This window comes from Pan troglodytes, chromosome 15, assembly GCF_028858775.2.
Source record: "Pan troglodytes isolate AG18354 chromosome 15, NHGRI_mPanTro3-v2.0_pri, whole genome shotgun sequence".
In the NCBI taxonomy this organism is placed as follows: domain Eukaryota; kingdom Metazoa; phylum Chordata; class Mammalia; order Primates; family Hominidae; genus Pan; species Pan troglodytes.
Genome location: NC_072413.2, coordinates 54225298 through 54252672, shown reverse-complemented (window position 1 = coordinate 54252672; position 27375 = coordinate 54225298). Strand labels below are relative to the sequence as shown.

The 27375-nt window shown below is 39.3% G+C and overlaps 1 protein-coding gene and 1 long non-coding RNA gene across 3 annotated transcripts in view; both read right to left on the bottom strand.

Annotated features, from left to right (window-relative positions):
- Nucleotides 1-27375, bottom strand: part of PELI2 (pellino E3 ubiquitin protein ligase family member 2) — a 178414-nt gene that overhangs the window by 35054 nt on the left and 115985 nt on the right. The window lies entirely within an intron of this gene.
- The window catches only part of LOC129136983 (uncharacterized), a 73803-nt gene continuing 55837 nt past the window's right edge, over nucleotides 9410-27375 (bottom strand). The window contains exon 2 of the long non-coding RNA XR_008539008.2: nucleotides 9410-27375. This exon is cut by the window's right edge and continues 26508 nt beyond it. This is a non-coding gene — a long non-coding RNA (uncharacterized LOC129136983).

Genomic DNA, 27375 nt, shown 5'->3' with positions numbered 1-27375 from the left:
TTTTGCATGTATTGTTTTACTGCAGTCATCTGATCCACACAACCACCATGAGGTGAATATTGTTATCTCCATTTTGTAAAACAAGGAAACTGACTTAGGGTAAGACATTTCCTAAGTGGATGGGCAAGTCTATACTGCACTGCATACTCTTTTCTTTGTTCCTTTACAAAAGAATTTCCAAGTTTGGGGGACAGAATTTATATGAACTTTTGTAATCATTTATAATTTATGAGACCATAGGATTGGAAATCACCTTGAAAAGCGATGTAGTTGAAAGCGATGTAGTTCAGTCACCCATCAAATACTGTTTCCATCATTAGAAAAGAACAACATTAAGAGAAGAGAAGAACCAGTAAAGAATGGCACTGTGCAAATCGAATTTGTAAGAATGAACTCATGAACGAATGAACAGAAACAAGCCGTAAGCAAAACTGTCAGCTGGGGCAGAGAGATCAAGCAATAGAAATGAGTGGCCATTGAATGTGAGTCATCTGTGGCATCACAGAACACAGTTACCAAGTATTAATGAAAGCTGAAAGTGCACATATTATTCAGAAGTTTTTAGAATCTCCTTTACAGCATACTGCCCTTGTCAACAGTATCCAGTCTAAAAAGTTACCAAACTTGAATAACTGGGAAGCTTCGTGGTGGGTAGACAGCTATCTCCCTGCAGCCAGAACATTTAAGAAAAAAAAAAAATACCTCAATCCCTCCACATACTAGAGTCCTTCAAATATCTAGAGACAGCCTCACGGTACCTCACCTCACCTCCAGTGATTCCTTCCCTTGGTGAAACATCTCTCACTCATTCTGATTTTCTTCAAAATACATGGCTTCAAATCTCTTTACTCTCCCAGTTATTCTAAGCTGAACATAGATGTGTCCATATCCATTCATTAGGAAGTCACATTAACAGAACTTCATAACCTGCACATGGGCTGACCCCAGGCAAAGTAAACAGTTCTACTTTTGTCACTTCAGAAAAAGAGTGTGTTCGCTTCTTGAGGAATCCATCATACTATTTACTCACACAAGGATTACCAAATCGTCAAATTTACTTTATGAAAAACTGTTTCCCTACTTTAAAAATCAGCTTTATTGAGGTATAGTTTACATTTACTAACATTCACCAGTTTTAAGTGTACAATTTGAGGAGTTTTGACAAATGAAGAGTCATGTAACCACCACTTCAGTCAAGACATAGAACTGTCCCGTCACCCCAAACAGTTCCTTCATGACTGTGCAGCCAATCCCCGAAACGGCCTGCCTCTCCCAGGAACAGTGCACTGATAGGGTTTCTGTCACTATAGCTGTCTTTTCTGGAATTTCATACAAATGTAAACTTAATATGTAGTCTTACATACTCAGTGTCTTTACCAAAACCTTTTGAGATTTATCTATGTTATTATATGTCTTGGTAGTTTGTTCCTTTTTCTCTATTAGTAGTTATTCCATTCTATGGACATTTAAAGGATATTTATACTATTTCCAGTTTTTAGCTTTCACAAATATAGCTGGGGTATATAACCCAGAAATGTATATATCTGGGGATATATACATTTCTCCTGGGTAAATACCTAGAAGGGGATTGCTGGGTCATACAGCAAATATGCATTTAAATTTTTTGTCACAAAACAGGCAATCTGGAATTTTTATTGGAATAGTGCTGAATGTATATCAATTTTTGAAAAATTGGTATCTAAATACTATCTAGTGAATATGGTATGTCAATAATATCCATAAATATGGTTCGTCTCTCCATTTTATTTAGGTCTTCCTTATTTCAACAATGTTTTGCAGTTTATAGTATGCAATATTACATGCATTTTGTTAAATTTATCCATAAGTATTTCACATGATATCTTAAATGCTTTGCCTTCAAATTTTCCATTCTCTATTACTTATTGCTAGTATAGAAAAACTTATTTTTGTACATTGGTCTTGTATGCTACAAGTCCACTAAATGTACTTACTAGTGTGAATAGCTTCTCTTGTTTTGTTTCTACTGTAGGATTTTCTATGTGCATAATCATACTGCTGTGAAACAAAACAAGTAAGTGTGGTTACCTGTTAAGTTTTTCAAAAACATCCTTTATCAAGTAAGGAAGTTTCATCTATTCCTAGTTTCCTGAGAGATTTTATAATGAACGTTTAACTTATCCAGTACTTTCTGTGCATGCATATGGAGACGATCATACCATTTTCTTTTTGGTCTGTAGAATTACACTGACTAACTTTTGAATGATTAACCAACCTTGTATTCCTGGGTTAAACAATGCAAGAATCTTATGGTCTCCTCTCTCCTGTCCTTGATGCTGCTGTCATTTTATCTCTATGCATGTTATAAACCCCATAATTATTAATTTGGCTTAAAAGTCAATATTCTTGTAAAGAGATCAAAAATAAGAAAGAAATGTCTTTCATATTTCCCCTCATTTTTACCACGTCTAGTACTCAGCACTTCATATAAATCTAAATTTCTATCTGTTGTTTTCTCCTTTTGCCTGAAAAACTTTAACATTTTTTGTTGTGCAGGTGTGCTGGTGATAACTATTTTTAGCTTTTGTTTTTCTGAAATAAAGTCTTTATTTCTCTTTCACTTCTGAAGAAATTTATGCTAAATTCTAGGGTGACAGTCTCCCTTTGTTTCTCCCTACTTCTGTCCCTCCCCTTTAGTACTTTAAAGATGTTGGTCCATGGTCTTCTGACTTGCAATGTTTCTGTTTAATTTTTTCATTCTTACTTTTGTTTCTCTGTGCATATTGCCTTTTTTCTTTGGATGATTTTGAGATTTTCTATTTATTATTGCTTTTTGGCAATTTAACTGTCACGTGTCTTACTATAGTTTTCTTTATATTCTTTTTAGAGCTCACTGAGCTTCTTGGTTCTAGATTTTATCATTTTCATCATATTTGAAAAATTTTGGTCTTTTAAAATTGCTACCTTTACTTCCACTTATCTTTCTAGGACACCATTTACACATATTTGAGACCATTTGATATATACCCACAATTTACTATGGCTATCTTTATTTTTTTCAGTTTTTCATCTCTTGCCCCATATTGGAACTTCCTATTGCAATACCTTCAAGTTCACTGATCTTTTCTTCTTCAGTTTCTAATGTACTGCTACCTCAATCCAGTGTTTTTTTTTTTTTTATTTCAGACATGTTATTTTTCACCTTCAGAAGTTTCACTTGAACCTTTTTTCTGACATTGTTCTTCTCAACATGCACGTTTCCCCTTTACATTCCAGGTCATAGAGAATATATTTGTAACAGCTATTTTAACCTTCTTGTCTGTGTTTAATTCCATCTGTAATTTCTAGGTTTGTTTCTATTGATTTATTTTCCTCCTGGGTATAGGTCTTATTTTACTACTTCCATGAGTTTCTGGTAATTTTTGATTGGATGCTGGCCATTAATTTTTTTTTGTGGGGGGGGGGGGTTCTTGATTTTGTTAAGAGTGTTGGACTTGTTCTGGCAGGCCGTTAACTTTAGAACAGTTTTATCTCCCAAGACTTGCTTTTAAGCTTTGTTTGGGCAAGTCCAGAGCACACTTTGATCTAGGGATAATTTATCCTCATTACTAAGGTGATACTCTTCTGCAGACTCTATCCAATTTCCCTGGTATTTTGAGATCTTTTCACTCTGCAGGTGGGAACATAACTAATCCCAGTCCTTTGTGAGCTACAGAAGTTGTTCAGCCTATTGCTTTCCAGCAGTTCTTTCCCCATTCTGTGGTGCTTCGCCATGCACACAAACAAAACAGTACCTGACCAAGGGCTCAGAGAGTATCCTTTGTAGCTCTACAAAGCTCTATGCCTCTATGAAGCCCCCTCATCTCTGGCAGTTTCCTTTACAAATTCCAGCTGCCTCACCTCCTCAGACTGTAATCTTTGTCTCTTCAACTCAGATCATAGGGCTGTTTGGTTCCTTATTCCTTGTTATTGGGCCTGTGAAAACTGCCTTAGGCAGTAAGCTGGGGCTCACCTCACTTATTTCCCTTCTCTCAGGGATCACAGCCCTGAGCTGCCTGTTGTCCGCAACCAGTCATTTAATATATTTTGTCCAGTTGTTTACAGTAGGGAGAGGCAGTGAATTCTGTAACAGTTAATTCTTCATGCATGGAAGTGGAATTCTTTTTCGCATACATTTTAGAATCTCTTCTCTGTTCCTCTGTGTTTCACATGAATATATACATAGATACATATATATATAGAAAGAGAAAGTCCAGTACACCTGAATTGATGACAATTTTAAACTTAAATAATTTTAATAATTTAAACAATGTTAAACTTAATTCACCATCAAATTATGCTAATAACATCAAATACTAAATAACACCCAAATCCAGTTGTCTCTAATTTTATTTTATTTTCTTCAGAGCATTTACAAGAAACTAGTTGTTGTTTATTTTACTTATTTACTTCTTCCTGCCAGCCCACATTACACTGTAAGCTCCAAGGGGGTAGGATCATCTTCTATGTTGTTCAACACTTTTATCTCCAATACCTAGAACATTTCCTAGCACATACATACACAATTAACTTAACTCTTCTCTGATCTGGTAGGTACTTAGTAGAAAATATACTTATTTGTTATCAAGGTAATTTTGGTTAAATAATATCCTACTTGCCCTTGATGCCCACTATATACTATTAATACAGAGCCTTATATATATGAGCAGGCAAACATTAAGAATAAAGATGAACGTTAAAATTCATATTGAAAAGAAAAATAACAGCATAAACTTTAATGTTTATCAAAGCAAATAATATGCGATAAGGCAGGGTATCCTACCTAGCTAGTTAGACAGCTGGCAACTTCCAGTAGCACACACTAATATGAATTTGAATATGGAAGCCTACACACTAAAGCCTACATACATTCTAAAACGCTGCCACTTTAAAAGGTGTAACCTACATTAATCCGAGCATGCAGGGTAGAGGAGAGGAAATCTGTCTGAAATCTACCTGCAAATAAAATCCTTTGTTATTTAAGAGGATCTACACTAGGTTAACTCAGAATTTTATTTATTCTACATATTAGTTACTTCCCAAGAAAACTGAAGTTTTGCATTTTCTAATTACGTCTTAAATAAGAAAAGCAGACTTCATCTCCACATAAAATCTTTGCAAAAAATTCTAAAATAAAAAAATTCATTTAATAAGAATTCAATAAATATTTTCCGGATATATGCTTTCTTCAGACTCACACCTGGCTTCTTACATTTATAGTTAATTTTTACTTTGAAGTTAATGGTATTTTTTTTCTTTTTTGAGACAGGGTCTCGATCTTTGCCCAGGCTGGCATGCAGTGGTTCCATCAGAACTCACTGCTGCCTCAATCTTTTTAGGTTCAAGAGATTCTTCCACCTCTGCTTTCTCCCACCTCAGCCTCCAGAGTAGCTGGGACTACAAGTGTGCACCACCATGCCCAGCTAATATTTTTTTTTAATTTGTGTTTTGGAGAGATGGGTCTCACTATGTTGTCCAGGCTGGTCTCGAACTCTTGGGCTCAAATGATCCTCCTGCCTCAGCCTCCCATAGTGCTAGGATTACAGGCATGAGCCACTGCTCCTGAGTGTAAATGGTATTTTTTGTCTTGCCTAACCAAAACTGACTCCATCATGAGCACCGATGACACAGGAGTTAAGATGAAATTACTTAGACAGATAGTAAGAAAGGGTACTGGAGTCCTCAGTAAGGCTTTTCTTTTTAATGAAAAGCAGCCCCAAACCATTTTCTAACAAAGAGCACCCTGTAAAGTTGAGCTGCATAGACAAGCAAGCTGGGAGCTTGCACGAGTGAATGCCAGCAGGAACTAGGGACTAGCCATGTTCAAGGTGGTGGCTCCATCTTCCCTTCTCTGCCAGCCACATGTACAGTAAGGAGCAGACAAGATGGTGCCAGCCAAGGATAATTCATTTGCATAATAAGATTAGAGTGGGGCAGCCAGCCTTCCCCACACATTATGTAAATGACACACCTGATCACACCAATCTGTGGGCCCTACGTAAATCAAACACCACCTCCTCCATCCTGCCTATACAATCTGCTGTGGTCCACCACCTTCCCCCAACCCCACTTTTTAAAAAATTATACTTTAGGTTCTGGGATACATGTGCAGAACATGCAGGTTTGTTACATAGGCATACATGTGCTATGGTGGTTTGCTGCACCCATCAACCTGTCATCTACATTAGGTATTTCTCCTAATGCTATCCCTCCCCTAGACCCCCACCCCCTGACAGGCCCTGGTGCGTGATGATCCCCTCCCTGTGTCCATGCATTCTCACTGTTCAACTCCCACTTATGAGTGAGAATATGTGGTGTTTGGTTTTCTGTTCCTGTGTTAGTCTGCTGAGAATGATGGTTTCCAGCTTCATTCATGTCCCTGCAAAAGACATGAATTCATCCTTTTCTATGGCTGCATAGTATTCTATGGTGTATATGTGCCACATTTTCTTTATACAGTCTATCACTGATGGGCATTTGGGTTGGTTCCAAGTCTTTGCTATTGTAAATAGTGCTGCAATAAACAAATGTGTGCATGTGTCTTTATAGCAGAATGACTTATAATCCTTTGGGTATATAACCAATAATGGGATTGCTGGGTCAAATGGTATTTCTGATTCTAGATCCTTGAGGAATTGCCACACTGTCTTTCACAATGATTGAACTAATTTACACTCCCACCAACAGCGTAAAAGTGTTCCCATTACTCCACATCCTCTCCAGCATCTGTTGTTTCTTGACTTTGTAATGGTCGCCACTCTAACTGGTGTGAGATGGTATCTCATTGTGGTTTTGATTTGCATTTCTCTGATGACCAGTGATAATGGGCATTTTTTCATATTTGTTGGCTGCATAAATGTCTTCTTTTGAGAAGTGTCTGTTCATATCCTTCGCCCACTTTTTGATAGGGTTGTTTTTTTCTTGTAAATTTCTTTAAGTTCCTTGTAGATTCTGGATATTAGCCCTTTGTCAGACAGGATAGATTGCAAAAATTTTCTCCCATTCTGTAGGTTGCCTGTTCACTCTGATGATAGTTTCTTTGCTGTGCAGAAGCTCTTTAGTTTACTTAGATCCCATTTGTCAATTTGGCTTTTGTTGCCATTGCTTTTGTTGTTTTAGTCATGAAGTCTTTGCCCATGCCTATGTCCTGAATGGTATTGCTTGGGTTTTCTTCTAGGGTTTTTATGGTTTTAGGTCTTATGTTTAAGTCTTTAATCCATCTTGAGTTAATTTTTGTATAAGGTTTAAGGAAGGGGTCCAGTTTCAGCTTTCTGCATAGGGCTAACCAGTTTTCCCAACACCTTTTTTTTTTTTTTTTTTTGAGATGGAGTCTTGCTCTGTCACCAGGCTGGAGTGCAGTGGCGCATCTCAGCTCACCACAACCTCTGCCTCCCGGGTTCAAGCAATTCTCCTGCCTCAGCCTTCCAAATAGCTGGGACTACAGGTGTGCACCACCACGCCCAGCTAATTTTTGTATATTTGGTAGAGACGGGGTTTCACCATGTTGGCCAGGATGGTCTTGATCTCTTGACCTCGTGATCTGCCTGCCTTGGCCTCCTAAAGTGTTGGGATTACAGGCGTGAGCCACCACGCCTGGCCAACATCATTTATTAAATAGGAAATCCTTTCCCCATTGCTTTTGTCAGGTTTGTCAAAGATCAGATGGTTGTAGATGTGTGGTATTATTTCTGAAGCTTCTGTTCTGTTTCATTGGTCTATGTATCTGTTTTGGTACCAGTACCATCCTGTCTTGGTTATTGTAGCCTTGTAGTATAGTTTGAAGTCAGGTAGTGTGATGCCTCCAGCTTTGTTCTTTTTGCTTAGAATTGTCTTGGCTATCCGGGCTCTTTTTTTGTTCCATATGAAATTTAAAGTAGTTTTTTTTCCTAATTCTGTGAAGAAAGTCACTGGTAGCTTGATGGGGATAGCACTGAATCTTTTGGGCAGTATGGCCATTTTCACGATATTGAGTCTTCCTATCCATGAGCATGGAATGTTTTTCCATTTGCTTGTGTCCTCTCTCATTTCCTTGAGCAGTGGTTTGTAGTTCTCCTTGAAGAGATCATTCACATCCCTTGTAAGTTGTATTCCTAGGTATTTTATTCTCTTAGCAGCAATTGTGAATGGGGGTTCACTCATGATTTGGCTCTCTGTTTGTCTGTTATTGGTGTATAGGAATGCTTGTGATTTTTGCACATTGATTTTGTATCCCGAGACTTTGCTGAAGTGCTTATCACCTTAAGGAGTTTGGGTCTGAGATGATGGGGTTTTCTAAATATACAATCATGTCTTCTGCAAACAGAGGCAATCTTGACTTCCTCTTTTCCTAATTGAATACGCTTTATTTCTTTATCTTGCCTGATTGCCCTGGACAGAACTTCCAATACTATATTGAATAGGACTGGTGAGAGAGGGCATCATTGTCTTGTGCTGGTTTTCAAAGGGAATGCTTCCAGCTTTGGCCCATTCAGTGTGATATTGGCTGTGGGTTTGTCATAAACAGCTCTTATTATTTTGAGATACGTCCATCAATACCTAGTTTATTGAGAGTTTTTAGCATGAAGAGGTGTTGAATTTTATCGATGGCCTTTTCTGCATCTATTGAGACAATCATGTGGTTTTTGTCATTGGTTCTGTTTATGTGATGGATTACGTTTATTGATTTGCATATGTTGAACCAGCCTTGCATCCCAGGGATGAAACTGACTTGATCATGGTGGATTTTGATGTGCTGCTGGATTCTGTTTGCCAGTATTTTACTGAGGATTTTCACATCGATGTTCATCAGGGATACTGGCCTGAAATTTTCCTTTTTTGTTGTGTCTCTGCCAGGTTTTGGTATCAGGATAATGCTGGCCTCATAGAATGAGTTGGGGAGGAGTCCCTCTTTTTCTATTGTTTGGAATAGTTTCAGAAGGAATGGTACCAGCTCCTCTTTGTACCTCTGGTAGAATTTGGCTGTGAATCCATCTGGTCCTGGGCTTTTTTTGGTTGGTAGGATATTAATTACTGCCTCAATTTCAGAACTTGTTATTGATCCTCCTTTTTTCCAGATGTCTCGCTCTCCCTCTCTCTCCTCTCTCTTGCAAGAAGCTGTTCTCCTCTTCCTCTCACCTTTCCACTACTAAACTTCCTGCTCCTTAACCCATCCATGTGTCCATGTTCTGAATTCTTTCCTGGCTCAAGGCAACAAACCACAGGTTATTCCCCAGACAAAGAAGGTGTTTCACCAACACTCATCTTACAATACATTACAGGTTAAATGTGATTGTATATAAATAACTTTACAACTATATTTTCTAAGACTTCTTTCAAAGCTTCTTGATTTGGCAAGTAACAGAATGGGTTACAGTAGTTTACATACAACAGGTGTCCCAGCAAGACATTGTGATATTAATGAACAAGGTATAGGAACACCTCTGCTTTGGGAAATCTTACTCTAAAACAGGAGTGTGCTACCATTAGCTATGAAAATAATTTTAAAGGCCTAAACTCCTTTTTATCAAGTCTGGCTACTGTTATAGCACCCTTACCCTAGGCTATGACAACTATATTTACTTGACTATGAATTGTTACCTCCTTACTGCACAATTTCTGGTACAGAGAGCACTCAGTGTTTGCTGAACAAACAAATTATTGAAGCAGAATACCCTATTCTCCCAAGTATCCTAGGTGTCTGAGACATTATTACCCTGTGTTATTGTCAAACTCACCTAATAACAATTCTCAAAGTCCTACATCATAATCCATTTATGCTTCACTATTAAAAAAAAGAATTACGGTGTATACGTTTGGCACCTCAAGCTGTCATGTCAATCTAGATAAGAATCCAAGATGAATACAAATTGAATAGCTAAAACATCCCAAGTGACTACTCTTGATGTGAAGCTTTAACAACTTGTCCTGATATGCTATGCTATGCTAGCTTTAAATAATTAGCACAGCTAACATTTTAGATCTAATGTCCCCCAACATTTATGCTTAGCAGCCTCTTTCCAAGAGTAGTTCGTGTCAAAAACTTGGGTTTTGGACTTGATTTTGCTTACCAATTGCAGAGGCTGCAGGGTATGACGAGACTGAAACAGGGTGTGGAATCAAACGGGCTCACAATTACAAGTGCACTACATACCAACCATGAGCACACAAGTGTGTCACTCCACCTCCCTGCATCACAACAATCAACCAACAGGGTAACAATAACGAACTGCTGCAAGGATCAAACAGAATACTCAGCAGAAACTACGGCTGCTTGATCTTAAGTCATTTAAGCTTCGCGTACTAGAACACTTGACTGTAAAGACTCAGCAACTACCCTGCTCGCCTTACAGGATTGTTGCAGGGATAAAACAAAATAAGAAAATAAGCTTGGCTTTTTAAGTTCAAAGTGCTACACAAATATTATGCTACTATCTTCCTAGGAGGATAATTGCATCTGTGAATGGAAGGAGGCAGAAGAAGTAACAATGTCAACTTGGCTCTGAAGGAGCCTCTGCCGATGGCCCTCCCAGGCTGAGCTCCTGCTGCCCGCTGTGAGCAGCTGAGTGCTGGCTACTAATAGCTCACAGAAAAACCCTTCTCCAGAGAACTTTCTTTGGCCCACTTAGTCCAGAAATGCCTGGGAGATGGTGCCCCCAGGGGCGGCCTGTAGCTCAGAACCAAGGAAAGAGGGCTGAGCCCCTGCTCAACGTGGGGTGGCTATGTGGCCTCAGAGCTCCCCAGGGGGTCAGGCTGAGGCTAGACTTGGGCTAAGAGCACTTTTTCCCAGCTTCTTCCCTTGCTTTCACTTGCTTCCCTCACCTCCTTCCTGGTTTCTCCTGACAGTACTTCTTCAGTAAATCACTTGCACAGGCTTTCTGTGATGGTTAATACTGAGTGTGAACTTGACTGAAGGATGCAAAGTATTGTTCGGTGGGTGCCTGTGAGGGTGTCGCCAAAGGAGATTAACATTTGAGTCAGCGGACTGAGAGAGGCAGACCCACTCTCAATCTGGATGGGCCCATCTAATCAGCTGCCAGTGCAGCTAGAATAATGCAGGCAGAAGAAAGTGGAATGAGGAGACTTGTTGAGTCTTCTAGTCTTCATATTTCTACCATGCCGCATGCTTCCTGCCCTCGAACATCAGACTCCGAGTTCTTCAGCTTATGGACTCTTGGACTTACATCAGTGGTTTGCCAGAGGCTCTACAGCATTTGGTCACAGACTGAAGGCTGCACTGTCGGCTTCCTTACTTTTGAGGTTTTGGGACTCAGACTGGCTTCCTTGCTCCTCAGCTTGCAGATGGCCTATTGTGGGACTTCACCTTGTGATTATGTGAGTCAATTCCCCTAATAAACTCCCTTTCATCTATTCATCTATCCTATTAGTTCTGTCCCATTAGAGAACCCTAACTAATACACTTTGCTTCTAGAAAACCTCATCTAAGCCACCATATAACTTCTAGTATTGACTTATCTGGCTGAAATCTCACCCCCATCAACAAATGGAAATGTTTCCAGTGTGGCCCAAGCTCTCAGTAGGAACCGTCAGTGCATCAGGCAGTGCTCCACAGGTCCAGCCAGTGCTGATGGCTTTTGGAAATAAGCTTGAAGTCAAAGTTTGGGCAGAAAACATGGCATTACCAGAGGGAGAGGATACAGCCCCATTTGGAGCATCCTCAGTAAGGAGGATAGGGCATTCCAAAACCTACAGGCAAAGGGGACTTCTGCCCCTTAGAGAACACGAGAGAGCACTGATCTTGCTCCCTGTGTGAAACACTTTTCTGATCTAGTCTGTGCACAAAAGTCAAACAGATCTCCCAAGAATGCTCTCCCCACCTCAAAAATATTTCACTGACATCAAGATTCGCATGACGCATGCTAGGCATGTGTGATCCTTTATTCAGTGATTGAGTCAGGGCACACATCGATGGGACAGAGCAGTGAGAGACACACTCCTGCTGTCAGTCACTCTCAGTCTCTAACCTGAGTTCCCACAGAGCTGAACACACGAGCCACACATTTTGTCAGCTACTTGCTGCCCCAAATGCTGTGTAACTCCTTGTGTGTATTCCCACATTGCCTCCTCAGGGGAACACAAGCCCTTCCTTGTTCATGAGACACACCTGGAGCATGCTCAGTACTGCGGTTACAAAGGACAGTTCTTGTCCCTTAGATACTCACATGGGACTCTGCACCTAATAGTCCCAGAAATATCCGTTGAATTAAACTGACTGCACCTTGGAAGAGTTGAATGGAGGAGGAAGTGGTCTTTGGCGGGGATGCTGAGGCTGCAGGATTTAAACAGGAGGGAAAACGTTATCTGGGGGAGGAGAGGCTTTCACACTGATGTCGACAAACATGTAAATAAGAATAACCAACCATGTGATGAGGGTGGATGGGCAAATGCATGATATATGTAAAGGATGTTAAATGAAAGAGGGAACCATTAATGCCCAGGGCACAGGGCCTTACTTTTCTTCTCTCCCACCCCTATGCCTGCCTGGCACAGAGTAAATGCTCAATACTGCTTGAATTTTAGTGGATGTTAATTCCTTAAGCTTAGAATTCTCATATGTGAATTTTTGGAAACTAAAAGAGACCTGCATCAATCTTTTGAAGCCAATACACACTTCTGAGCATCACATAATCTATATCCCATGGCCAATTCACGGCACCACTAATACAGGGATTACCTGTTAACAGTACTCAAACCTTTGTGGGAAAGGCCCAACGGAAACACAAACACCAAAACTGGACACAAACTGGGAGAGAAGATGTGCATTTTACTTTTTGAAATGACCATTAACCCTGCTTCCCTGAGACTTCCTAAGAAGAAACGTGATATCCTCTCCAAGTGGCATGGCAGGAGCAGCCGCAGCACATGGACTGCCCTTCTCATGGCATTCAGCAACCCCCGGGGAGGGTTTTCAACAGCCAAGCCCCAGAATACTAAGGAGCAGCAACAGCCCTCTCGGTGTCTCCTCTGTGCCTGAGCCTGATTAGAGTCACCCCTTTTCTCTACACCTCCCAACCGGCTTCTCATGTTCCAGATTCAAGGCCAAATTCCTGGGCCTGGAATTCAAGACTCCAGGATCCGGCCTCCTCATGGCACCCTTCAGGTCAGCCTCCCCATCCATGCTCCTGCATGCCTTCCTTCTGCTTCCCAACCCTCCATGTTCTCCTGTGCCTCTCCACCAAGGCTCCCTGCCAGCCTGGATGCTCCTTCTGACAGTCACCCTCAGCAGAACGGTAAGCCACCTCTTGTGTGAAGCTTTCCCTGACTCTCCTGATGATCGGGATGAATCGCTCCTTTTTCTGGGCTGTTTTAATTCCCTGTGCTTCAATTCTTTCAGATAAAAAAAAAAAAAAAGGGAATAATGATCTGTATTCTCTCACTTCAGAGTTCTTGATCTTAAAAAGTTAAAGAATAAATTAAAATGTGCGTGAAACTTAATGTTCTCATTATTTACTATGCTCAAAGAAGCCACATATTTGGTCGGCTCATATGACATGTTCGTTGCATAATAGCAGCATGGTAGACGCTGAAAATTATTTTTGGACTGTATTTCACATTTAGGCAACTACTTTTAATGGTTTAAATCAACCCAAATATTCTGAAAATATAGTTTAACTGATTATATTCAATCTGATCTTGCTAAAAAATTGCCAAATGGAGCATCAACACTGGAGCCAGTTACGTGGCAGCTAGCCTAACGAAATCAAAATAGCACTGACACTTTTCCTTCTCTTGGCAATAAAACAGTGGGCATTTTTAGACATTTTTCAGACACTTTCCAAAGTATAGACATCTGTCGTTTATATTTCAAGTTTCTCCAAATATAGAATATAGTGTCATCCTTCCAGACTGAGTAGCAAAGATTACTCACTAAATGACTACTTTCTTAACAAGACTCCATGAAGGCATCTGACAAGGTCTGTCTCGACATTTCTATACATACAATGGAGAAATATAGTTAGAAGATAATACCCAAAGTAGATTTATACCTGGGTGAATGATTATACCTATAAAATCAGTTTCAACATAACAGGAGCCCTCTGGTGGCAACTACAGAATTCTGTCTTGTGTTAATCCATGATTTTCAAGATGTTAACGAAAGTAGGTTGATCACAATTTTTAAAATGAAGCAATACCAAAGACAGTGAATCCACTGATGACAGGGTCAAAATCTACCCAATGACTACATTATAAAAACAGGCCAAATATAACAAGATAAGGCATTTTTAAAGTGATAAATGTACATTTATATGTGTAGGTTCAGACAATCAACTCTCATGAATAAAGATCTATGCTCAAGCAGTCCCCTGCACCACTATTTCTAACAGCATGGAGACAACCTAAACATCCATCCATAAGCGGACAGCTAAATAAATTAAGGGGATAGAGTATACTTTGTAGCAACAAAAAGAAAAACTACAGTTGACTGAAATAATAATCGGAAGAATATACACGATAAATCTTGGGTGATAAAAGTAGTTTAAGCATTGTATACAGAGACTGTTCCCATTCCTGTTTTGGTTTTGAAAGAATTCCATGTGTGTATGTTGATTTTCATACACACATTATGTATGTGTTTGTACATATAATAGCAACATTTGAGCACTTGCTGTGTACCAGACACAATTCTACAGGTCCATTATATTTATTAACTCAATCTTTTCAGAGACACAGGTACACATTCGTATCTCTGTATTTTATTTAGGTACAGAAAGTAAGCAGTAGACCAACAATGTAAAAAGGTACCCTCGTATCACACTACCACATGGTTACTGGGGTGGAGAAGGTTTTTCTTATATATTTCTGTATAGTTTAAAGGTTTTTCAGAAGAATGTAATATTTCTTAAATTCTAAAAAGGAAACGTGGCCAAGATAGTAAGTATGAGAAAAATTGCACAATATAAGACAATGTATGATGGAATAATTAAATGGGATAGGAGACACAGCGCTGATACTTCCTAGGTAAATTACCTTGAACAATTTACTTAACTTTTGAGTCTTAGTTTCCCAGCGTACTACAGATAATCAAAACTATTTGCAAAGTAATATGGGTTAAATAAAGTAATGCATAACCATGTCAAGCCCATACTTCCTAGTACACAGTTGGCCTACGTCCGTAAACACTGCTTTTAACAGAGAAACAACACAAAAAAATCACTCTAATCAATACAGGTAGACCACACTTGTCCTGAAGAGCACTCAAATGCAGAGGCTCGGAGAGGCCAGAAAGGAGAAGGACATGGGAAACACAAGAGGAAGGGCTGAAAGAATTAGTGCAACTTGCCCTGGAAGTGATGTCTTAGGGGAAGATTAGCAGCTTAAGTAGTTATTAACATTAGAGAAAATGTTGACTTTTTCTGTTTGGCTGTGATGGACAGAATCAAAACCAAGGTATAAAAGTTACAGTTAAAGGGAAGGGGGATCAGATTTGAGTGTAAATATATAAACCTTGTAACAGTTACAGCTGTTGAAAATGGTACCAAGTTGCCCAGTAATGGAGTTGTTATTCTAGTCAAGTCATAGCAAGCTTTACAACCTCTGTTTGCCCCATGAGAGAAAGTACATGGAGAACGCACCAGGTGCACTCCAGAGGAGATCCATGCTTGCAGAGGAAGGATAAAGTAGATTACTCCTGAACTCTCCTGTAACTTTAAGATTTATATGATCTATGGCATTCAAAGGCACTCTGCAGTTCAAAAAGTCTATTAGTTTAGTAGCTACAGTCATCTTTCAGTGTCCATGGTGGACTGGTTCCAGGACTCCTGCAGATACCAAAATCTGAGGATGCTCAAGTCTCTTACATAAATTGGTATAGTATTTGCATATAATATATGTATTAATACATCCTCCCATATACTTTAAATCCTCTCTAGATTACTTACAACATCTAAAACAATGCCAATGCTATGTTAATAGCTGTTATGCTTATTGATATACAATACAAAATTTGTATTATTTTTTGTTGTATTGTTATTTTTCCCAAATATTTGTGATCCTCAGTTTGTTGGATCTGCAGATGCAGAACCTGTGGACAGAGAGTTGTAGTATTGCTATTTTGACTAGTAAAACTATCTGGCTATTCTCATTTTTATAGATGAAGAAACAGTTCCCAAGGAAAGAAAATTTGCCTGTATAGAATCACATAAACACCAGGCCAGAATAACAACTCTCCGACCCTTAAGACGTATATTCCAAATTTTGCCAACTAGGAATTCACTTAATGGGCATATTGTAGACATGCAGATAGATAATTTATTGTAAAATTAATAATTTTTACATGTTTATCATACATGGTTTTACATGTTTTAGAAAAATATTGATAAAATATATTTTTAAATTAATTTTAAGTATTCCATATCAGCACAATCTTTCATTTGGGTTCAATGACACATTTAGCTTGAGTAATATTCTGGTTCCACATCTAAGCTAATTAATTAATATATTTTCATTTACATCAATTAGAAAATCACAACTCATGCACTGTACAGACTGTTGGTAACTGTTGCCAAAGTGTTTTGTTCTACTAAGGAGTACAGATATTTCCACCAAGGATGAACCCAGATATTATGGAAAAATTTACTAAACGCCTCGCTTGGAATTTATTGGAAACCTAAGTTATCCTTTAAGGCTGGGAGATGCAATGTTTCGAATTAAGAGAAGTGGGAAATACATTCTTCACTCATTTATTGCTTATATTTACCTCCAGTTGTTACATATGCCCAACATTTATGCTTCCTTGATGAAAATCATACATGCTAGTAAACAGTCAGATCTTAGTGATCCAGTCTCAGCAGTATTATCCAGTTTTAAAAAATTCTATTTCTTATTTCTGTCATTGACCAGGAAGAGACAGATTCAGTCTGAAAAGAGAAAAGCCTATGCAATATGCCATCTGTCTAAGCCAACTGATTATCACAGACATGGTCTTTACTCACATCAAGACCATGAAGAAATATTTTATTTCATACCTTATTCCAAAAAGATCTCCTCAGCAGCTAGCACAACTCAATGGAGAAAAGCTGAGCTATTTAATTGCTGAGAATCTATTTACACAGCCCAGTGGAAAATACACATTCAGTGATGGAGTTTTCATCCTGCTCTTGGTGGAAGAAGTGGAGGGAGGACGAGCATTAGCAGAGTGGCATCTTCCTTGCTGCCTACTCAGCTGGTGCCCTGTCATTAGGAATGTCTGGGAACCTTTTGTTCGTTATCAGTGCCTTCCAAATAAACAACAAAAAGAATCTCTCCTGAAGCGAAGGGTTTCAACGACAAAAATTACAGAAAGTCACTGAACATTTCTCCCTCATGTGTTAGACATATTCTAAGGACTGATTCATATTCTACACAGTGAATTCAACAAACTATAAAGTGAAATATTCATTCACACATGACTGCTCTTCCACATTGCATACCCCTGATATTATGTCACATGCAACACAGTATTTGATCAACGATTTTGCCAAAAGCTTGTTCCTCTTTCCTTTTGAATATGTTTGCCATCAGTTTTGAGGCTGATGCAAATTTCTCAGCAAATCTACTTTTGCTAGGATGAATGTAACTATGAATGATGCCTCTGAGGTTTTGTTCTATATTGTGGGTCCTTAGTAACAAAATTCATCAATTTCACCCTGGAAAACACTATTTTGTACTTGATCTGGGAAGACTCAACCGGTTTACTGGAGAGGCCACTGTACTCTGTCTGAAAATGACTCAAAAGCATTGGGGGTTTTATGCCCCTGTTTGACAAAGTTTCATAACAGAGAAAGGACTGGAGACCACGGACAAATAAATCACCTCCCAAGTAAAATTCAGTTTTCAGAAAGTCATTATGATACTTTCTATTTACAATTTTTCTTTTTCTGTGACTTGAGTAAAATTATCAACCCGGCAGATTAACTGGTCCCTGGATGTTAAGATTCACATTTTATAATGACACTGGGTTTCCATTCACTATTTATGCTTATGTTATTTTGAGCTGTAGTTTTTCTTATTTTTGTCACTCCTTTTATACTTCAAAGAACCACTTCTGAAGTACTGATCCATTCTTGTGAACTGGATAAAGAAAACAACACAATAATAATGACCCAAAAAGGCAAAGGTTAACAAAAGTAAACAAATAACAAACCCCAGTATGCTTACTATGTGCCATGCACTATTTGAAAGATTTCAATTACCTTAACTGATTTACTCTTCATAACAACCTTAGAAGGAGGTAGTATTATCCCCATTTCACAGATAGAGAAACTGAGTTGTGACTTCACTTGCCCAAGATCACAAAGTGCCAGGAACTGGGGCCAGGCTCTTCTCATGCTCTAAACCCTCTCAAACAAGGAGAAAGCCTGCAGAGATCAGTGCCTGTTAGCTCCATCAGGGGCCTCACTGCAATAACGTCATCCCAACCCCCTCACAGCTGGAATCTGCTTAGAGATGTCAACAGCTGGAGGCTCTCAAAAGTCACACTCCCAAGTGAGGGCTGCCATCCTGCATCTTATGTCAAGGGGGAATCACACATTCCCCTGGCAGGTTGGTTCTGTGTTACATGACCTACCAAGTTACTCCCTTTATTTTCTTCTTTCTGTTGTTGTTCTCTGTTTCTAATCAATGGATTAGAAATCAACCAGACAGACATCTAGAAAACTCGCAAATATTTGGAAATCAAATTAGATACTTTAAAATAAGCCACAGATGAAAGGATTCATAAAAAGGAAATTAGAAATATATTTATTCAGCTTCAATAGTTTTTGGAGAACAGGTGGTGTTTGGTTACATGGATAAGCTCTTTAGTGGTGATTTCTGAGATTGTGGTGCACCCATCACCTGGGCAGTGTATACTGTACCCAATGTGTAGTCTTTTATCCTTCACCCCCTTTCTCTCTTCCCCCCTGAATCCCCAAAGTCCATTACATCCTTCATATGCATTTGGGTCCTCATAGCTGAGCTCCCACTTACAACTGAGAACATACGATAATTGGTTTTCCATTCCTGAGTTACTTCACTTAGAATAATGGTCTCCAGCTCCATCCAAGTTGCTGCAAATGTCTTCATTTTGTTCCTTTTTATGGCTGAGTAGTATTCCATGGTGTGTATATATACCACATTTTCTTTATCCACTCATTGATTGATGGACATTTAGGCTGGTTCCACATTTTTGCAATTGCAAGTTGTGCCGCTCTAAACATGCATGTGCAAGTGTCTTTTTCATAGAATGACTTCTTTTTCTTTGGGTAGATGCCCAGTAATGGGGTTGCTGGATCAAATGGCAGTTCTACTTTTAGTTCTTTTTGATTACATGTTACTTTTGACCTCCTATTTTACATGATGAGACTTTAGCTTCCTCACACAGACTCTCCTCCCCCATGCTGCTAATATAAAATAATTTTGCTTTCAATTGATAGTCACTGTTTTCATGGCTACGACTATGGTATGTAATGCTCACAGCAGTCTGTAGTGCACTATGAGTGTATTTCCTTTCTCAATAACTCTGTTTCTCTTGGAATTATAACTTTGTTCATAGTCTCTTGGTTTTCTACTTTCCTATTGCTAATGCATGCCCAAACCTTCTGACACAACTATAAAATCCTCTGTACAGAACCCATGAAGTGGCTACTCAGTTGGTCCTCCAGTTCCCTGGACCCCTCGCACACAGCCATTCCTTCCACAGGCCTCTGCCTACCTGGCAGCTGATTGCTAGGCCATTACAGAGCTCTGTGCCTCTCACCATCCTGGGAATTCCCTTTGCTGCCTTCTTGTGCTGGATCTCGTTTCCTTCATCACTTGTCTTCCTCTTTATTTTGCTCCCTCATTTTAGTGGAGTATATCCTTATAGCAGCTAAATAGTTTATTTTAGTCCTTATGGATCTAAAATGTCTTAGTTCTACTCTTGTACTTGACTGTTGGGCTAAGCACAGAACCAGGCTGGAACTCATTTACTCATTTCCCCTCAAAAGTAGCGTGCAGCTTTATCATTAGGAATTCCAATGCTATTTGATTCCCGATCGTTTAAATCAAACCTCATTTTCCCCTCTCTGGATATTTTTACTATCTCCCCTTTATCCCTGGTGTTCTGAAATTTCACAATAAAGTGCCCTGGTGTGAGTCATTTTAAAAAATTGTTAATGTAATTCCAACAGAATATATACTCCACAATGGCACGGGTTTTTGTCTGCTTCCCCCCAACTCCTGTGCCTCTAGTGCACTGGACACAGCCTGTCCTCTGGTAGGCCCTCGGCAATACAGGTAGAATAAAAGGCAAAACACTCCTGTACTTGCTGCACCCTTTCTATCTGGAGGTACATCAATTTCATGAATTACTTCTCTATAACTTTCTGCCCACTACTACCTTTGTAACTCATATTAGTTGTGTGTCAGACTTCCTGAATTGATTCCCAAATTTCCCAAATATTCTTTTCCCCCCCTAATTGTTCTACTTTTTGAGGGATTTTTTTAATCTTAAGAGTTGCTTTAATCTTTTGTTACTAAATTTTAGTTTTCAGGAGTTCTTTCTTGCAGGCCTAACACTGGGTTATTGGGAGTCCCATTCATTTTACTGGAGGGAGCAGAATCCTTACCCTTTGCTATCTGTAAGGTCTTTTTCTCTCCATGTGGTTGATTTCCTCAGAGAAGAATACTCAAACCTCCTGGGGATGATACTGGTCCAGTTTCCAGTGTTCCAGGAGCCAAGCAACGGGAGACTGCCAAGATCTCACTACTCAGCACAGGGATTTTCACTTTGAAAAATCCCCATGGGTTCTTGCTTTCTCGTTATTTTAAGGAAATATGTATAAAGATAATGCAGTGGAATACAGGGAAAAACAAACATGGTCATAATGTCATATTGTTCTTAGTGACCCACTTTACAGAGAAGGCAACTGGGTCTAATCAGATGGGGGCAGGATCCAAATCCAAGTATCCAGGCTTCAGCCTTAAGCTCCTCCCCACAGCTACTCTGCCTTGGGGACCCACATCCATCCAAAGCTAGCATTCCACCTGAGCCTGAGCATCAGCATCTCTTTACCCCCTAGTCCCCTCTTCTAGAGCTACTCCGTTTCCTCTTCACTGGCTTCTTAGGTTGGCATTCAAACATGGCCTGTCTTAAAGATCTCCTCTTGCTCCTCATCTCCTTCCACTTACCACTACAGACTAACACAGCCAAACTCCTTGAAAGAGTAGCCTTCCTGTACTGTCTCCATTTCGTTACCCCCTCACTCACCAACCATCTAAAATATGGCAATTCACCCCCGTAACTCCAGCGAAACTATTCTTGCTAACATCACTAACACAACCTTGTCTGTAATCCAGTTCACTCTTTCACTTTTGGCATCATCCTTGTTGCCGCCCTTTCCTTAAGCCCCACATCCAATCATTTACCCAGTTGGTCATTTCTACCTCCTACGCATCTCTGGAGTCCATCCCCTTCTCTCCTGCTCCACCGTCAGGCCCCCAATCGTCTCGCCCCAGGATACCCTAACAGCCTCCTATCCTAACAGGTCTCCTGCCCTCCAGTCTTCCCCTCCACACTGCACCCGAGTGGCAGTGCTAAAACACAAATCTGATCGTGTCACACATCCCTGCTGAAACTACTTCTGTGTTGTCTCACTGCCCTTGAAACAACATTTCAAACTCAACACAGCTTATCAGGCCTTCATGATCTGGCCCAAATATCTTAATGAATAAGGGACTGGAAGTTCCAGAGGGGTCAGTGACTTGTTGCCATTGTTGGCTCACCAGCAGGGGAGGCTGAGTTTGAACCTGGGTCTTCATCTCCAAATCCTACTCTTTTCTGCTACTGATAGATTATTTCTTTCATTGTCTACTTCACATTATCCATCCTCCTTGTCATTTCTATCAATAAATGTAACTAAGAGTTGATTATGGATGAAAAAATGTAGACTCCGGGAATTTGCTGAAAGTCACACAACAGCCACGACTCCCCCTGAGCTCTGTGCTCTCACTGCTTCTCTATAGGACTTCCCAAATCACCAGTGCTTTGAGGGGTCGTGTCCCTTCACAAGTGCACGGGGCTTGGGGAAGGACCACAGGGCACTGAACTCAGAAGACCTGGGCTCCAGTCTAGTCTGTATGCATATCCACAAACAGGATAAACACGAGGCTTACTCTGTTTGCCACTCAGAGCTCTTGTGGAAATCAAACGAGAATAGAAACAGGAAAATACCTTACAAATATGTTGTAATTAGTATTAATAAGGGCAGGTTTAAAAATAAAGGTCTAGAAGAGCATGCTTAAACAAATAGTGCATTATACAACATACCTACTTACTCTAAAAAATCAGTTCTCATATGTTGGTAGGACTATCAAACTCAAATAACTGATAGTAAGTCAAAGTTAGGAGACATTCTCTTGGAAAGTCCAGGAATTTTTAAAAGCAGATATTCTAAGATAGCCTCTTCTTGAGGACTATTTCCCTATTTTCAATTCCAAAGAATGAACACATATTCATCTTTCTAGACTTTCTAGACTATTTAAAACTCACAAAGGCAACTGTTTTGCACTTTTGAAAATGCAGAGAGCAAGACAGGCAATAAATATCATTTGTGGTTTAATAATTAATGTTTTTCATTATTGTAGCCCTTTTACAAAGATGAATTTATACTTTAAGATCTCCAGTTCACTAACACATAATTAGCATAAAAAGGCCTCTCTGAAAAATGTGATAACATTTAGAATTAATTCATGCTTCTAATCAAACCCAATGAAATAAACATTTTTCAACATTAACAATAAAGTATGTTTAATTTACTGCTTGAGTTGGTTTAATCACATTAAGGAAGTTTTCAGCTACCTTCCTCCCTGTTACTCTTCTAACCTCTTTTATCTCTAGAAAAGTATTGTTTTTCTAGTTCACTGAACAAATCCCTTCATGTCAACCTTAAGATAACTTTAACCCACAAATCCTCCTGGTTAAACATCTCTGTCAAATATGTTCGTGGGCCCGGAATCTGCCACTCACCTGGCTTTTAGATACAAGCTTCGTGTCTCTGTACAATTAGTTTCATGAACTATCTTAGTAATGAATTAATTTTACTCCAAATTCAGTGCCTGAAATTTAGAACAAACCTTATTACAAATAAAATCACAGTAAGTCTACACAACCTAGTGAACCCTTCCGTCAAAAGTCAGGAAACCCAACAAAAGTTACTTAAGAGCACGGAGGGATGAGGGTTTTATTACGACAGCGGCAAAATCATTAGAGAGATGGATTAAGAACCCTAAGCATCTTCAACTGCTATTACCACTGCTAGAACTGCCTCCTAAAAATATTTATGACAAGAATCTAAAATATACCTAATAGATTTTTTGGATGTATTACTAGAAGACTGAAATCAGCAGGAATTCTAATTAATGCAGTTAATATAAAACAGCAATTGACATCAAATGTTGGGTAAAATGAGATTTTAAGAACTTTAATCTCTTCCCCTAAAGACAGTAAATGAAATTCCTCTGTAAAATATAATATTTTAAAAGTCAATAGAACTGCAAGAGGCATATTAACTCAGCAGAGTTGGTTATTATTAATTATAACTGAATACCTACCAACTTCTGCAGACAGAACTGACTGACAATAGGTTAAGTCAAAGTGGTAGGCTTTTAAACAACTAAGGAGATTTTCAGATTCTAGATAATTTTCTATTCAAGAAAATTATTCTTAAGCAAAGATAAATAGAATTAAATCAGGGCCTTAATATGCCCATTAAAAAAGAATCATATAACAGCAACATCATTTATCTTTTTTTAAAGACATATTGTCCATAATTCGAGGATGAATAAGATCTGAGTTAAAACAGTATGCATGAAAAAGCTCAGGGTTGGGGGTAGGAGGAGTAGGGAGTGGGGAAATAAGAACTGATTGACTATTAGTTCTATCAACCATAATGAATGGTGCCACAGAGCTACACAGAAAGACACAGACAACATGAAAAGAAGTATCTGGTCAGTCCACATGCTCTGACATGGTTAGGTCATATCTGGAATAGTATGTCTAACTATGAACATGCAGTGTCTGAGGAATGGACACACTAGATATCAAATAGAGGGAAATAACCAGCAATTATGATGCTTGGGGATGGAGATCTACCTCAAACCATATTGCCCAAGAAGCAGCTAGAGACACCGAGGGAAGAGGAAGCTTAGTGGTGGAGGATGGAAGAGGCCCAAAATACATGAAGCCACATGGGAAAGGGAGATTCATCTGTGTTGCTTCAAAGAACAGAATATTAAACAATGGGGAGAAATTAATGGAAGAGATAATTTAGTTCCACCTAAGAAAGAAAGATCCAAAAATTAGAGTTGTCTGAGTAGAATGGGATGCTGAACAAGTGAATACTGAATATTAAGCAAGGTCTGGATGCGTTTCTGCCATGGATTCTGTGAATCTTCCTAGCCCCTGTAGTGGAAAGCAGACAGGCTAAATAAATAATTAATTGATTTCTTAGTAATTAATTGAGGATTTCCATTTCTGGGCGTTTGTCTAAGTAGGCACTCTGACCAATTCTACATAAATTCTCATACTGAAAACTAAAAATGCATACAACGTTAAAAACAGGTCAATAATAAATAGGACCTGACTGGTGAGTAAGGAATATTAGAAGTCAAAGCTTAAGTGAGGGCAGGAATCTCAAGAAGCAAGGAGGGGACATTTGCTAAAGGGGGACAGAATTTTCCTTTGATTTCCACAGTGTTGTGAGAGTGCTAGGAGCAGGGGGAAAAGCCCAGGGGCTGCCCAAGATGGAGCATCTAATAGGGCATCCCAAAGGACCACAGCCTCAGTATTTGGAAGTAAACAATTAAACTGACACCTCCGGAGTACAAAGAAAGTTGCCTATCTCAAATCTTGGTACAAATAGAACAGGGAGAGATCCATGCACCTCCAGGAATTCATAATCACAAGCCAGCACTTCTAAAAGTTTGTGGCCAGAAATAACTTGAGGTCCAAAAAACCCCAAGTTGAAAGTTGACTTTCCAATGCTCCCCAGGGAAGGGGAGGGTGGTGGCTCCAGTCACCTGGGAAAAGCAAAGGCAGCTCCTCTCTGGAGGAACCTGCCCTTAACTCCTGTCTCAGAGAATTACCCCAGATAGGCTTCCAAGAAATATGAACTCATAATAAAAAAATAAAAATACAAAAACCAATGCACCGTGAGTAAAAGTCAGCAAAAAGAAGAGAGAGTAGAATCAGAACTGTAAACGCTTTAGCTACTGAATTTATCAAAAACAGGACTGAGACTAAAGGCATGCATATGCATGCATCACACACACAATACTCAAAGCCAGCTAGAAGTCTGGATATGCTGGAATCTCATTCACTCCTGAGAAGCATCCTAAGATCACAGCTTTAGAGCTGCTGTAAAAGTTATTACATAAAGTGTCATTAAAACCTGAGAATAAAGACCTCCTCCAGGTATTCATGACATGACAGCTTATCTCTGCACAAAGAGCCATAGCTAGAATAATGCTATGTGGGTACCAGTATATACACACCTCTCGACATGTGCTTTAAATCAACTCCAAGTATGTTTACTTTGAAACATACTAGAGTAATTAAAAGTGGTCAATTTAGAAATTAAAAAACAATTAAAAATTCTATTAGTTTCACAAGAGTTAAACTTTAAAAAATCAAAACAAAAATTTTTTAAATGACATATTTTTAAAGTGATAATTTTTTAAAAGTAATAGTGGGGAGGGAGGTGAAATCCCACTAGGACCAAAAGAGAAACAAAAGAAAATGTCAAGGACCAACAGTTAAATTATTTTATGAATTTGATTCCTTGTTTTTACATAGATAATGAAATTGAATCAAAAACCACTCAGTGGAAATCTAACCTCACCATCTAGGTTATGCCTTTGTACCTAAATGTATGCAGAAATGCCCTTCTCTTCCCTGTCTTCCCCATGGTTTACTAACAGGGATGAGCAACAAGAAAACTGGGCAGACAGCTCCTCTGCAGGATAGATGCTTATGTATTGGAAATAATATAAGGAAATGAAAATATCCATCTTCCATCCTTCTATAAAATTGAAAGATACGGATTTGCCATAAACACCATGTTCTACAAACAAGTATTGCTAGTACCACTATAGCCCTGGATGGCCAGGCTTGGACTGCATGACTCTGGCAGGGCTGGCCCCTGCATACAGGTGACCACAGCATCACTGGCAGTCTGAGACTAGGAAAGTTAGGCCAGCAGCTCTAGGCCTGGCTCTAAAAGGTGACCTGAGCAACAAAGAAAGATGCCACCCGTTAGTGTAGAAGAGAGGATGAAAGCTCAAGATGTCAACTGGAGTTCACAGGAGTGAGCCAGAGTTCTGAGACTGAGTTTCTCCACGTTCCTTTAAGAACAATGTGCATTTTCAAAGATTTCTGTGGAAGTCCCCAAATTTTGGGGGGATATATCTTGACATTGTAGTTATAATAATCTTTTTTCTTTAGGCCTTTGTATTATTTACTTCTCTAGCAGGTAACATTTTATTCACCACAGTATTAACTTTTTTTTTAAGGTGGTTCTAGTAAAGGAATATTAACTATTAGGTTGGTGCAAAAGAAATTGTGGTTTTTGCCATTAAAAGTAATTATGAAAAACACAATTACTTTTGCATCAAGCTAATACTAAACTTTGAGGTAGAGATGACAGTTTTTTCCTGATATACTTCCTAAGCCTTGTTTTAGTTTTCTTAGATGTGAAACAAACGTAACACCCTCAGAAAAGAAAGTGAAGTAGTAGGAAGGAAAAGGCTTCCATGCAAAGCTCTGTTGGGAAGATCAAACTTCTTAGTCCCTGTTACCAGGTTTGGGCAATTTAAGCCCCTGCCAGCACCCACAACCAGCCCTCCATCCCCATGCTATGCACAAGTGGAACCAACTCCATGCTCCACTGCCTTCTTCACCTTCATTTCCAGTTTTCCTACAGATTAGCGCAAATACACTCACAGGCCTCACCAGGCTTCACTTTTTACATTTTTTTAAAAAATACTTTAAGTTCTAGGGTACATGTGCACAATGTGCAGGTTTGTTTCATATGTATACATGTGCCATGTTGGTGTGCTGCACCCATTAACTCATCATTTACATTAGGTATATTTCCTAATACTATCCCTCACCCCTCCCCACAACCCACGACAGGCCCTGGTGTGTGATGTTCCCCACCCTGTGTCCAAGTGTTCTCATTGTTCAATTCCCACCTATGAGTGAGAACACGTGGTGTTTGGTTTTCTGTCCTTGTGATAGTTTGCTCAGAATGATGGTTTCCAGCTTCACCCATGTCCCTACAAAGGACATGAACTCATCCTTTTTTGTGGCTGTACAGTATTCTATGGTGTATATGTACCACATTTTCTTAACCCAGTCTATCACTG